Raw genomic sequence first — 15,183 nt, forward strand, 5'->3', positions numbered from 1 at the left:
AAAAAAGAAATACTGAGAACGTGAGTTGTCAAATTCTTGTTAGTGAGAATTTAGGCTGTGAAATCCTTTCGGAGTTGAGGTGAGTGACGTTATCCATGCTGGTTCAAGAGCCCGGTGGTTGTAGAGTAATAACTGTTCCTGAACCTGGTAGTATGGAAACAAAGGCTCCTTTGCCTCCTGCCAGAAGGAAGTAGCAAGAAGAATGCAGAGCCTTGGTAGTGGGGTCCTCGATGATGGACACTGCTTTCTTGTGGCCGTACTTTCTGTAAATGTGCTTAATAGTGGAGAGAGTTTTGCCTGTGATGGACTGGGCTGTATCCATCCTTGTGTGCTAAACTGTCTGTCGTGTTTCATGTATTATAACAATGATGTTTCTCACATAACAACAGATCAATTAAGAGCAAGATTAGCCCATCTAGTTAGAGACAACTGTTGTTGTTTTGGTGTGAGACTCCACAGTTAGAGTACTTCATCAAGGCCATGACTGTCTACTCAGTATCATTCTCCTGCATTGTCCCATAAATACCTTAATATCCAGACATCTATTGATTCTTGTTTTAAATGAAATCACTCACTGATCCTCCACAGCACTTGAGGGGAGAAAATTCTAAAGATTCACATTGCCTGTATGAGGAAATTTCTATTCACCTTTGCACTAAGCTGCCCTTCCCTCTCTAAGACTGCAACCCAGGTTCTGGAATCCTCAGTCAAGGGATACAGTCTCTTCATATCCATCTTATAAGAACTCTGTCACTTTTACATTATCTATTTTCTAAACTCTAGAGAATACATGGCTAGACTATTCAGTCCCTCCTCATATGACAAATCCATTGCTCCAAGAAAACATTTATTACATTCCTTCTTTAACAAACATATGTTTTTTTTTAGTAGGGTGACCATGATTGGACATGGAGCAGTCTCACAAAGGCTCTACATCAGCGGTTCCCAACCTGGGGTCCAGGGACTCCTTGCTTAATGGTATTGGTCCGTGGCATAAAAAGGCTGTGAACCCCTGCTCTATATTGATTCAGTAAGGACATATAAGAATGTTGGGGTGGCTTCATTTGATGTAAAGACAAGCATTATATAAATATGGCTCTTTCATTTTCGTTTTCTATTGCTGTGCTGTAAGACATGTCTAAAGCAGAGTAGCTTATCACCTCTCCTTTTACCTTCTCATCTGCCAAAGCCACAAGAGCCTGTTCTCATTGCTATCATTAGGAAAGAGGTACAGGAGCCTGAAGGCACACATTCAATGATTCAGGAATGGGTTCTTCCCCTTTTCTGAATGGACGTTAAACCCATGAACACTTCTCACAATGTATTTTAATTTTAGTTTTTGCATTACTTATTTAACTAATATATATTTATATTTACTGAAATTCATATTTTTGTTCTCTATTATCATGTATTGCATTGCACTGCTGCTGCAAAGAGAACAAATTTCAAGACATACGCTGGTGATATTAAACGATTCTAATTCTGAAGATTGAAAACATAAGATTGTATCTTGCAAATCAACAATTTCTTGACAGGAGTATAGTCTAGAATGGTCAATCCACTTTAGTTGGTTCTATGGCGGCTCAAAAACGATTATTACTATATTTAGAAGGAGAAAGAAACAGAAAGATACACAATTGCTTTACTGTACTTTGGACATAGATATTTCAGTATGCTCACGTACACTTAATTACGGTCTATTTCTTTTGCTGTTTGTGGGTACTGGTAGCAACCATTAAATGGAGATTCCTCACCCTTTGAATAGATGATTTAATTAACTTGTATAAATTCTGTTAGATACAATTTTGTTTTTTTTTGACAATTCACTTGTGATTTAACTTCATTTTAAAATTATTCAACACAACTTGATTGTTATTAAATCTGTTTATCAGAGCCATTTGAATTTGATCGGCAAGGAGGTGAAGCCATGCAGTCAAAAGCAGTCAGGGGGCATCCTGGCCGGCCCTTCAGCAACCTGCTGTCTGATAACAAAGTCCTCACTGACTGACTTCTGGATCTGGAGGGTCAGTTCCTTTGGTTCGTGGCCTGCCGGGGATGAATCTAGCTCGAATCTGTTCCATGACATAAATGGACCCAAAGGACTAAGGCATTACTTAAAGCACGATTATTAACTTTTCTGTAACAGTTACCTTTTTTTTTATTAAAAAATTTGCGTGTCATCCTTGCGCAGGGGCCATGCTAATCTTCTCTGTATCGTTCCAATTTTAGTATATGTGCTGCCGAAGCGAGCACCTGAAACAGTTACCTTTGAACTTCCTTTTGCACAAACTTAGCTTGGTGTGCTATAGTTCACACCACGTTGTGGGTGGGTGGGTGAGTGGGAGGGAGGAATGGGGCTTGTTTTGCTGTTGTTGTTTTGTTCCTGCAGCTCAGTTGATGTTGTTGCTGCCTGTGTTGTCCTGCCAAGCACTGTGGAGTTGTTACGTTGATGCCTGAATGTGTGGTGTCACTTGTGGACTGCCCCCAGTTTACCCTGAGATTCTGTTGGTTACAAAAGCAAAAGGGTCAGGGTGTTGCTGTTTGTGTTGTTCTGCTGAGCATTGTGGGCATGCTAAGTTGGCGCCAGAACGTGTGGAAACACTTGTGGGCTGCCCACAACACATCCTTAGGTTGTGTTGGTTATTAACACCAGTAACACATTTCAAAGATTCCAAGTAACCAACTGAGCTGAACTGAATATACTTGGACTCCTTCTGTTTGTATGTTTTATATTCAGTGTTTTATATTTTCTTTTTATAATCCTTTTCTTTGTTGCCATTTGCATGATTTGCTCTGTGTGTGTGTGTGTGTGTGTTTGTGTGTGACGGGGGAGGGGGGGTTGATGTTTTTCTGAACAGCTTCCATGTTTTTCTTTGTTTCATGGCTGTCTGTGGTAAGACGAAACTCAAAGTTAAATACTGCATACATACTCTGATAATAAATGTACTTTGAATCTTTGGAGATGAAAATAAACTAATTTGATTACAATACCCTGATAAGTGTCTCTTAGCTTTCTGGGGTTCTTGTGAGTGGTGCTGGTAATTTACCTTTCTGTCAAAGGCCCAAAGGAATGCCAGTGATATTCTGAGCAGATCAAGTCAAGTCACTTTTATTGTCATTTTGACCATAACTGCTGGCGCAGTACATAGTAAAAATGAAACAACGTTTTTCAGGACCATGGTGCTGCATGACACAGTACAAAAACTAGACTGAACTACATAAAAAAAACAACACAGAAAAAAACTACACTAGACTGCATACCTACCCAGGACTGCATAAAGTGCACAAAACAGTGCAGGCATTACGATAAATAATAAACAAGATAATAGGGCTGTAAGTTGGTGTCAGTCTGGGCTCTGGATATTGAAGAGTCTGATAGCTTGGGGGAAGAAACTGTTACTGTTTCATTGTCTGGTTGTGAGAACCCGAATGCTTCGGTGCCTTTTCCCAGACGGCAGGAGGAAGAAGAGTTTGTATGAGGGGTGTGTGGGGTCCTTCATAATGCTGTTTGCATTGTGGATGAAAATAAATTATGTTCCTTAACCACAAGGTGAGCATTCACTGGGGCAGCTGCTAAGTTTTACTCATGAAGTTATACATCACAGAAACAGGCCCTTTGGTCCATCATATCTATGCTAGCCATCCAGCATCCATTTTCACAGATCCCAGTTGCTCTTCACATCCTGTGGAGTGAGATGAGAATGGAAGTGGTGGATGTGTGTTTGATTACAGCTTTTAAAAGAAATTTTGATAGGTATATGGATGGGAGGCTATAGTACTGGTGATGATGCAGAATAATAATTTAATTCCTGATTCTACTGACACTCATCTACATTAGGGTATTATCTATTAACCTGGCATCCTACATAAATGGATGTGAGAGTAAACCAGAACAACAAGAGGAAACACACACATCTATAGGTGGAGCATGCGAACTCCCAGCATATGACAACTGAGGTTAGAACTGATGTCAGGTCTCTGGTGCTGTGAGACAACAGTGTAAGATACTGATATACAAAAGAGATTCTGCACTTGCTGGAAATCCAGAGTTACATACATAATATTCTGGAGGAACTCAGCAGGTCAGGGAGAAACCATGGAGAGGAATAAACAGTTGTCATTTTTAGGTCAAGACCTTTCATCACCCCCACTCTTCTCCTCACCAGTCCTGATGAAGGGTCTTGGCCTGTAACATCAACAGTTTATTCCTCTCCATAGATGCTGCCTGACCAGTTGAGTTCCTGCAGAATATGAGGGGAGAGGGGTGACCTCAATGGAACCTATCGAATGTTTGAAGGCCTCGACAGAGTGTATACGGAGAGGATGTTTCCTGTGGTGGGGGAGTCTAAGACCAGAGGATGCAGTCTCAGAATAGAGGGGCATCCTTGTAGAACAGAGATGAGGAAAAATATCTTTAGCCAGAGAGTGATGCATCTGTGCAAGTCAATGCCACAGGCATTGGGTATATTTAAAGCAGGGGTTGATAGACTCTTGATTAGTCAGGGCATGAAGGGATATGGGGAGAAGGTAGGAGATTGGGGCTGAGAGGAAAATTGATCTGTCTTGATGAATTGGCAGAGCAGACTCGATGGGCCAAATGGCCTAATTCTGCTTCCATATCTTGAGGTCCTATATTGAGAATAACCCACTGTGGGCCTAGAGGGGTGGGTTGCTGATTTTTGGGGAAGAAACTGCAGTTAAATGAGAGTTAAATATCTGAAAAGCTTTGACCTTTGCCCCACAGTGGCCGTTAGAATAAATGCTTTTACAACACGGCCTATCCCAAGCAATGCATCCATCGTACCTCTTCTGCGTGACCTTTATCTGTGAGAATCAACTGTTACCAGGCCTACTTGAGAATGCTGGTACAGACTGCATTGCAACACAGTTTTTCTGTGAGTAGGTAGATGCATCACTCTGTAACCTCACCTTAGTCTATTCTTGAAGGACATTGATGCGTTATCTAAATTGTGCATGCAGAGAACTGTTGAAAAGCAACTGTCAAACCACTGAGCTACGGAGCTGAAGCACATATCTAGAAATATAATCACCAGAAACAGAAGTGAAAGGTGTCATTTACTCTTTGTTGGATATTATAGAGTGGAACAGCCTCAGAAACATTTGACCTTTGAGCTGTTGTATGTCTTCCTTTTTAGCTCCGAATCAGAGTAAGAATCAGGTTTAATATCACTGGCACATGTTGTGAAATTTGTTGTTTTAGTGGCAGCAGTACAATGCAATACATTTAATAGCGGAGAAAAAACCTGTGAATTACGGTAAATATACTGTATGTATTAAAGAGTTAAATTAAGTAATTGGTGCAAAAATAGAAATAAAAAGTAGTGAGGTGTGTTCACTACTGTTCATCAGAAACTGGATGGTAGAGGGGCAGAACCTATGTGCCTTCAGGCATGGTGGGTGCTGGTCGCTGCCTTTTTGGGGCTTTGCTCCTTGAAGATGTCCTGGATACTGCAGGGGCTATTGCTCATGATGAAGCTGACTAAGTTTACAATTCTCCACAGCTTACTTTGATCCTGTGCAGTAGCCCCTGCCCCCATACCAGATGGAGATGCAGCCAGTTATATCTATGTTAGGATGTTGTTTATTGATTACAACTCAGTTTTTGTCATAATAATTCCTACAGTTCTGATTGAAAAGACCTCTATACATCCTTCTACAACTGGATCCTTGACTCGTTAGCCATTTATATATTTGCTGATGATACAACCATTGTTGTTAGAATCTCAGATAGTAAAAAAGAGGTTGCTTCTTTAAAACCTTAGTTTCTTATGTTAAATGGACACTGGTGGAGTGCTAGTAATTCTACTCACAATGCTGAGGCTTTATAAGGCATTGGTCAGACCACTCTTGAAGCATTGTGAGGATTTTGGGCTACTTATCTAAGAAAGGATGTGCTGGCTTTGGAGAGGATTCCAGAAGAGATTCACGAGAATGATGCAAGGAATGAAAGGGTTAACGTTTGAGAAGTGTTTGGTGGCTCTGAGCTTGTATTCACTGGAGTTTAGTAGAATGAGGGGTTGAAACTCATTAAAACCTATCAAATTTGAAAGGCCTAGATAGAGTGGACATGGAAAAGATGGGGGACTCTAGGACCAGAAGGTACAGATTCAAAATAAAAGGATGTCCCTTTAGAACAGAGGTGAAGAGAACTTTCTTTAGCCAGACGGTGGTGAAACTTTTAAATTCATTGGCACGCATACCTGTGGAGGTCAAGTAAAAGGTATACAGCATTTAAAGCAGAGGTTGATAGGTCCTTGATTTGTCGTTGTGTCAAAAGTTACAGGGAGAATGGAGTTGAAAGGGATAATAAATCAGCCGCAATTGAATAGCAGGACAGATTTAACGAGTCAAATGGCCTAATTCTTCTGGTCTAATAATCTATCAACCTTTCCACCAACAAGAGAGTTTTGGTCAAAGGAGAATAGTTACATGATTAGGGGCAAACATTTAAACTGAGGCTTGTGGTGGCTTCTACATGCAGAGAGGTGAGTCTCTTCCCACAGAGGGTTGTGGGGGCTCAGTAATTGGGGTATTTAAAGGGGAGGTTGGTAAATTTTCAGAAGAATGGGAGGAGGCACAGAGGAGGAGTTGAGGCCTGGGCTGGATGGCCGGAGGGATGGAAATTGAGCTGCTGTGGGGAGATGCAGCGTCGATGGAGGGAAAAGGACAAGCAATATTTCAATCTGAGACCCATCATTTGAACAGTGGTGTACTTTGTACTAATTATCTAATGGTTTAGGACATGGAAGTTTCCAACAACGGAGTTATTCTAACAACATTGTTGCAAACATGAAGAATATCAGTGCCTGTGCTTTTTCAGTAGCTTGAGGAGATTTGGTATGTCACCGAAATTCTAGCAATTTTTACAGATGTATGTTGATTAGTTGTATCACCAAATGGTGTAGAGGCTCCAATGTACAGGATCGTACAAATTTGCAGAGGGTTTGTAGACACAGTCAGCTCCATCATGGGCACACCCCTCCCCACTGTCAAGGACATCTTCAAAAGGTGATGCCACTAGAAGGTTGTATTCATCATTTGGAACATGCCCTCTTCTCATTGCTACTCACTGGGAGCAGGTCCAGGAGCCTGAAGACACACGTTGTATGTTTTAGGGACGGATTTTTCTCCTCCGCAATCAGATTTCGGAATGGTCCTAGAACCCATGAACCTTCCACACACACAATATTCCTCTTTTGCACTATCGATTTATTGCAACTTATTGTATTTTTAAGTCTTTTCCTGGACAGCTGCCACAAAACAACAAATTTCACGACATACTGCACATCCTTGATAATAAACCTGATTCTGATTCTAAAAGTTACATCATTTATATGTACCTATCAAGCAGGATAAAGTTTCCATGCTCTCCGACTACTTAACTCTTCTGCGTTCTGGGAAGTTTGCATTGATTTGGCATCTCAGCAAAAGCTTTGACAAACTTTTATTGATGCCCAGTGGCGAGTATGCTGACAGTTTGAATCACAGCCTGGTATGGAAACACCAATGCCCAAGAAAGGTAAAGGCAGCAGAAAATGGTTGCTACAGTTTAGTATGTCACAGGTAAAGCCCTCTCCTCCATTGAGTATATTTATGTGGAGTGCTGCCGTGAGGAAGCAGCATCCGTCATCGATGACCCACACAAACCAGGCTATGCTCTCTTCCCAATACTGAAGTACAGGAGACTCAGGTCCCATATTATCAGGTTCAGGAACAGTCATTACCCGTTAGTCACCCAGAACTTCATTCACCATTACTTTGAATTGATTTTATGACCTACAGATTCACTTAAAAGGGTTTTGTACAACTCATGCTCTTAATATTACTTTTATATGCACAGTTTGTCTTCTTTTGCAAGTTGGTCGTCTGTTACTGTGTCTGTGTAAATTCTGTTTTTGTAAAATTTGATTGTATTTCCTTTTCCTTGAAAATGCCTGCACAAGAACATGAATCTCAAGGTAGTATATGGTAACATATATGTCCTTTGATAATAAATTTAATTTGAACTTTGAACTTAATACATCACCCAGCGAAAGCAAGAGCACCATCCACCAGGATTTCCCAATGTGCAGTCCCTCATGAACAAGAGTTGTGGGTGTTCTCTTTGTTTTCAGCTGCTGGTCCTTTCAAATGATTTTTCTCCCAGGCTCCTGGAAGGAAGACTTTGTTGGGTTTAATTATTACAAAAGTAAATGGGTCCCATCACATCATAAGACAGCCAAGCCAAGAAAATGAGTAAGTTCCCTTCCCATTTAAACTTTGCACATCACTGTTTAAACAAGGACAATCTGAACTGACATTCTTTAATTAGTTCTGCCACCTTTACGTCAAATTCCCTAAACTCAAGTATCATAATGTAAATGATGAGCTCACATGGGCTGGACTAGGAGCTGAGAACTTGAGAACCAATGCTTTATTTATGTTAATAGAACATAGTACAGAACAGTACAGACCATTCAGCCCACATTGTTGTGCCATCCTTTAACCTTCTCCAAGATCAATTCAGTCTTCCATTTTTCTTCTATCTCACTATCTCACTGATTCTTCACAGTGCCAAGAGTCTTACCATTAATATTATATTCTGTCTTCAGTCCACACTTAATCTAGGTTGAACTCTGCCGCTTCTCAGCCCAGTTCTGCATTCTATCGATGTCCTGCTGTAACTTCTGTCAACCCTCCAGACTATCTAAACACCCTCGACATTTTGTGTCATCAGCAAACTTACTAAATGATCCTTCCACTTCCTTATCCAGGTCATTAAGAAAAATCATAAAACAGAGGTGTCCCCGAACAGGTCCCTTTGGAACACCACTAGTCTCTGTACTCCATGAATCATCTACAGCCACCCTTTAACTTCTGTGGGCAAGCCAATTCTGGATCTGCAAAGCAAGGTCTCCTTGAGTCCCATGCCTTCTTAGTTTCTGAATGAGCCTTGCATGGGAAACCTTATCAAATGCCTTACTCATGCCTTAATTCATTCATCTAAGTTTCATCACATTAATCATTAGGGAAACAGCATTTGAAAGTTGATTCACCAATAAAATCAATTTATTTTGAATGGTACCCATCACGTAGGTTATAGAACAATATGACACAGTATGGGCCCTTTGACCTACAGTTTTGGGTTGACCTTTTAACCTATCCCAGGAGCACTTTAACCCCTTCCTCCTACATAGCTCGTCATGCATAATCAGCAAAGTTTTTAATTCAGTGTTAACTTGCCTTATTAAATGGAAGTGCTCAAAATATGCTTTATGAAAGTACTGTCTGTTATTCTGGTTGACATATTCCATTCTTGTGATTAGAGCCTGGTCTTTGTTTAACCAGCTGTTAAACAAAAATTGTTGTAAGATTGAGGATGTATGCAAAGTCAAAGGTTTTGGTTCCTGAAATTCATTGACCATGTCAGCAGGACTATGGATCTGTGATCTGGGAGGAACAGTTTCCTCATTCTTCGAACTTAGAACATGCACACTTATAGATGCCAGTGGGAGTCTTGCAATCACTAGCATTAAAAAGTGCTATGCTAACTGATACACTACCTATAATGTATCCACTGTATGATAAAAAATTGCACTAATGAAATAAATTCCCAAAAATTACTTTGCTATTATTTAATAACCTGATGAACTGGAAAATTGTGCCCAACTGGTGCTAATTTATAGATAATTAAGTTAAATTTTAGTGGGACTAAAATGAGTTTAGTTTAATTTTAGTTACGTTTCTTGGATTTCCTGTGAAGATAATGTAAAACTGAATAATATTAAAAAATATTGTTTCCTATTCTTGGAATGAAATTTTGATATTTCAAGGTTCATGGGACAAATAAAGGTTATCTTTAAGAGGAATTCCAAACTAATATATTAATCAAGAAGCACCTCAACTTAAAAGCAGATTTTGATCATATCAGATTTTGATGAATGGCCTTACAGTAGTGTATCAGGAAAGAAAATATATTGTATTATTTTTACTCATCCCTTGCTCCAAATCTTTGCAGCTTGGATCCTGTTGCTGCCTGTTTAATGAATTTCAGCACAGAAGCAAGGTATCTGTCCATGACCAGTATTTCTTTACAATCCACCTCTGTCGTTGTTACTTAGAAATTGCTATTGTGAATACAGTCCTCATCCACAAATATTTAATTAATTCTTTGAACGTTCATATGTCTCTGTTTCATTAAATCGGTTTGAATGTTTATTTCAACAATAAAATTAATTTATTTTGAAAGGTACCAATCACATAGAGCATTGAACAATACACCACAGTGCGAACCTTTCGGCCCACGCTGCTGGGACGACCTTTTAACCTTCTCTGCAATCAGTCTAACCCTTCCCTCCTACATAGTCCATCGTGCACAATCAGCAAAGCTTTTTCACTTAAATGTTAACTTGCCGTACTAAGATGGATGTGTTCATAATTTGCATTAAAAAGTACTGTTTGTTATTCTGGTTGACATATTCCATTCTTGTGATTAGAGCCTGGTCTTTGTTTAACCAGCCGTTAAACAAAAACTGTTGTAAGTTTGAGGATGTATGCAAAGTCAAAGGTTTTGGTTCCTGAAATTCAGGTTCACTACACAGTCCATGTCAGCAGGACTCTGGAACAGTGAACAGGACAGAGCAGCTTCCCCATTCTTAGGCTTGAAGAGCAAGCAGAGTCTATTTTAACTGATGTTCAAGAACAAATGAACAATAACTGATATCTGAAAGACTTGATATCTATTAGCCTGCCCCACTTGGTTGCCAGATAGAGCCAGGGAGATCAGAAATAGGGTATTCAGCCCACTATCTGGGCTGACCATCAAACAGCCATTGCATTCCTGACTGTGTCTTGTAGGTGGTGAAAAGGCTATATAGAAGCAAATCATGAGTCAGTTAGCTGGAGATCACCCCTCTAATCCATTCTGCCTGCCACCAGTCCAGGCAGGTTTGTGATCAGTAGTGCCCACCGGTTTTGAAGATGGGTGACTCTGATGTGTTACAGAATGTTAGGGTTTTAAGAATGAGGCTGGTGGCCACCCTTACAGGTTAGCAAGTCCCTCCATGTCACTGGTGGGACCTAGGTTGACAGGCAGGAGGTATGAGGGCCTGTGGCACTTTAGGTACATGAATCAGCGAGTGTGGAGTTCTGGGGTGATGTCAACAGCAAGTCCTGGGGCTGATAGCAAAGACTGAAGCCTGAAGCTGAATGAGACGTCTGTAAGTTGAGGCCTGATGTGAAGCCCTAGGTCTACGACACCACTGAGGAAGTTAGGAGGCCCAAAGGCTGCAGGCCCTCAAGTCCACCGGAGCCTGGAGGCCTGGAGGCAGCCTGTCCTGGAGTTGGAGGACTGCCTATCTGTGTGGGAGGGTCAGTGGGAGGAGCTGGGCTGCTTTGCTGTTGTTGCTTATGTTGATTTGCCGAACTTTGCACCAGAATTTGTGGAGACACCTGCAGGCTGCCTCCAGCGCATCCTCAGATTGATATGGTTGTCAATCCAAACAATATACTTCACTGTAAGTTTCGATGTACTTGCGATAAGTAAATGAATCTGAATATGATCTCCTGTTGGAGAAAACCTGTGCGTGTGTACTTGTCAGAACTTGGCCTGAAAGTCATCCCTTTTTACAGGTGCAGACTGTCCGTTGCCTGGGGAATCAAGAATTGTGCAACAATTGGTGAATATCCTCACTTTTGCAATGGTACAACAAGAGCCACGGGCAAAGCATCTGGAGATGATTGGATCAGAGTATTAGTCAGTGTTATCGTACAGTATGAAGTCTGAGTCACTATGTAAATTGCATTTATATAGCACTCTTCACACCCTCACTATATTCCAAGGTCTTTAACAGTAATCTAAATATGCCTAAACAACCTTTTAATACACCAGTCCATTTGCACCAGCAAAGGTCCATAAACAGTGCTGAGATAACTGAACGGTTAGATCTTCAATATTGCATTCTAATCTTTCAAGCATATGATAACATTGTGAAATTCTGTTCTATCTATATCCTCTTGCAATTAAACACATATATCCTAGGGAAGTAGAGTGTGCCACATGAATACTATCCCATAGGGGAAATTTAGTGAATAAAGATATTAAAAATTAGCTTTATTTGTCACGTGTACATTGAGATATACAGTTAAATGCATCTTTTGTGTCTTATCAGATGAGTAAGGATTATGCCCACAAGTTTCGTCACGATTTCTGTGCCACCATTACATGCAAACACCTGATTAACCCTAATGTGCATCTTTGGAATGTGGGAAGAAACCGGAGCACCCAGAAGAAACCCATATGGTCATGGGGAGAAGGACCATTTGAAGGCACCTTGCAGAGAGCTGCAGGAACTGAATCCTAGCGTAATGGTAGCTAAATTTAATAGTGAAATTAGTGAAATCTTCCCTTTCTCCTATTGTCCAGTCTCTTCATCTGTCATATTCTTTCTTCTCTAGCCCTTGATTTTTCCCACCCACCTGGCTTCACCTGTCATCTTCCAGCTACCATCTTTCACCTCGTCCAACCTTTTAATTCAGGGATCTCACCCCTTCCCTCTCAGTCCTGAAGAAGGGGTTTGGCCCAAAATGTTGACCGCTTAATCTTTCCTATAAAGTAGATGCTGCCTGACCTTCTGAGTTCCTTCAGCACCTTGTGTGTGTTGCTTTGGATTTCCAGTGTCTGCAGAATTTCTTTTTTTTTCTTTTTTTTAAACTTTTTTTATTGCATTTTTAACTTGTGTTTATATCTCCTCTCTCAGTCAGGCAGACAACTTCTGCCAAGTTCCACACTAAAGCAATGCAAGTATAGAACAATGGCAAGCATTACAATTCTTAAAGTTCAAAATTCAAAATTCAGAGTGAGCTTATTTTTAAAGTCCATGTATGTCACCATATACTACCCTGAGATTAATTTTCTTGCAGGCATTCACAGTAGAACAAAGAAATACAATAGAGCCCATGAAAAACTACACTCAAAGACTGACAAACAACCAAAGGGAAAAAGAAGGCAAACTGTGCAAATACAAAAAAAATAAATAATATTGAGTACATAAGTCTTAGAGTCCTTGAAAGTGAGTATAGTCCTGATGAAGGGTCTTGGCCCAAAACGTCGACAGCGCTTCTCTTTATAGATGCTGCCTGGCCTGCTGTGTTCCACCAGCATTTTGTGTGTGTTGCTTGAGTTTCCAGCATCTGCAGATCTCCTCGTGTTTGAAGTTATCAAAGCTGCTTCTGGAGCCTGATGGTTGAAGGGTAATAACTGTTCCTGTATCTAAGTGGTATGGAAACTAAGGCTCCTGTGCCTCCATCCTAATGGCAGCAGTGTAAAGAGAGCATGGCCTGGATGATGATGGATGCTGCTTACTTGAGGGGGCTTTCTTGTAGATCCGCTCATTGGGGGCAGTGTTTTGCCTGTGATGGGCTGGGCAGTTTCCATCGCTTTTTGTAGGCTTTTCCATACTTGGGCATACCAGACTGAGAGGCAACCACTCTGGATGCTCTCCACTGTGCATCTATAGAACTTCGTCGAAGTTTTAAATGACATGCCAAATCTGTGCAAAACTCTGAGGAAGTAGAGGTGTTGTAATGGCATTTACATTTTGGTTCCAGGACAGATCCTCTGATATAACAACAAGGAATTTAATGCCACTGACCCTCTCCACCTCTGATCCACTAATGAGCATTGGCTGATTACGGACTTTCCGCCATATATTCACTGTTCACTTTATTAGGTAAACTTGTTACTCTTTAATGCAAATATCTAAGCAGCCAATCATGTGGCAACAACTCGATGTATAAAAGCATGCAGGCATGGTCAAGAGGTTCAGTTGTTGTTCAGACTAAATATCAGAATGGCGAAGAAATGTGATTTAGGTGGCTTTGAGCGTGGAATGATTGTTGGTGCCAGGAACTTAGATAAATGATGTGAAGTCAGGAGATCAATCTCACACAGCACCTTTGGGAATTTCAATGCAGTTAATTAATGAGTCTGAAATGTGACACTGTAATACTAACCTCTGTGTCAGCACTTGGAACATGAGTTATGAGGAAAGTTTGCATAGACTAGAACTTCATTCCCTGGAATGTAGGAGATTGAGGGGGCGGGGTGACATGATAGAGGTGCGCAAGATCATGAGGGGCACAGACAGCATGAAAGCGCATATTATTTTCCCAGGGGTTGGGGGTGGGGCCCGAAAATCAAAAGGGCATAGGTTTGTGATCAGAGGTGAGAGAGTTAAAAGGGAGATCAGGGGTAACCTCTTCACAAAAGAGTGGTGCACGTTTTGGAACGAGCTGCTAGCAATAGTACCTGAGGTAGGCACGTTAGCAGCATTTAAAAGCCATCTAGATAGGTACATAGATTGGAGGGCTACGGGCCAAATGTGGGCAAATGGAATTAGCTCGCTGGACAAGGCAGACAGCGTGGGCAAGTTAGGCTAAAGACCCTGCTTCCATGTTGATGTGAAAGATCATTATTAAACTATTAGTCTGTCATTTAAAACCTAGGAAGTTCATAATTACTCTTTTGGGCAAGTAAACCTGTTGCCTTTTCTTGGTTTGGTCTTCAAGCAAAATGTAATGGATATGGCCTGGTCCATCATGGATAAAGCCCTCCCCACCATGGAGTACATCTACATGGAGCATTGTCACAGGAAAGTGGCATCCATCATCAGGGACCCACCTAGGTCATGCTCTCTTCTCGCTACTGCCATCGGGAATAAAGTGCAGGAGTTCCAGGGCCCGCACCATCAGGTTCAGGAACAGTTATTACCCCTCAACAATTGGGCTCTTGAGCCAAAGGGAATATTCATTCAACATCATTTGCCCTATCACCAAACTGTTCCTACAACCTATGGACTCACTTTCAAGGACTCTTCATGTCATGTTCTCAATATTTATTACAGGTGCCCCCCCCCTTTACAAAGGTAGGGCATTCCTATGAAACCTTTCTTAAGCCGAAATGGCATAAAGTGAAGAACCATTAATTTATGTGGGAAAAATCTTTGTAAAAGCGAAAATCCTCTTTGTAATGTGAAAACAGGTTACTAATGTAGGTCTTTTGTAAAAGTGAAGCGGCATAAAGTGAATATTTGTAAAGCGGGAGACACCTGTATTATTATTGTTATGTTTTTTTCTCTTAGCTCAAGCTGGTAAAACCCAAGGTACGGATATAGCAAAGCACAC

At 40.9% G+C, this 15,183-nt stretch overlaps 1 non-coding gene across 1 annotated transcript; it reads right to left on the bottom strand.

Moving 5' to 3' along the window:
- Positions 1-2,146: 2,146 nt before the first annotated feature.
- LOC132406598 (U6 spliceosomal RNA) lies at positions 2,147-2,253 on the bottom strand. Its single transcript, XR_009516203.1, has one exon. It is a non-coding gene; the product is annotated as a U6 spliceosomal RNA (small nuclear RNA).
- Positions 2,254-15,183: the final 12,930 nt, after the last annotated feature.

This window comes from Hypanus sabinus, chromosome 16, assembly GCF_030144855.1.
Source record: "Hypanus sabinus isolate sHypSab1 chromosome 16, sHypSab1.hap1, whole genome shotgun sequence".
In the NCBI taxonomy this organism is placed as follows: domain Eukaryota; kingdom Metazoa; phylum Chordata; class Chondrichthyes; order Myliobatiformes; family Dasyatidae; genus Hypanus; species Hypanus sabinus.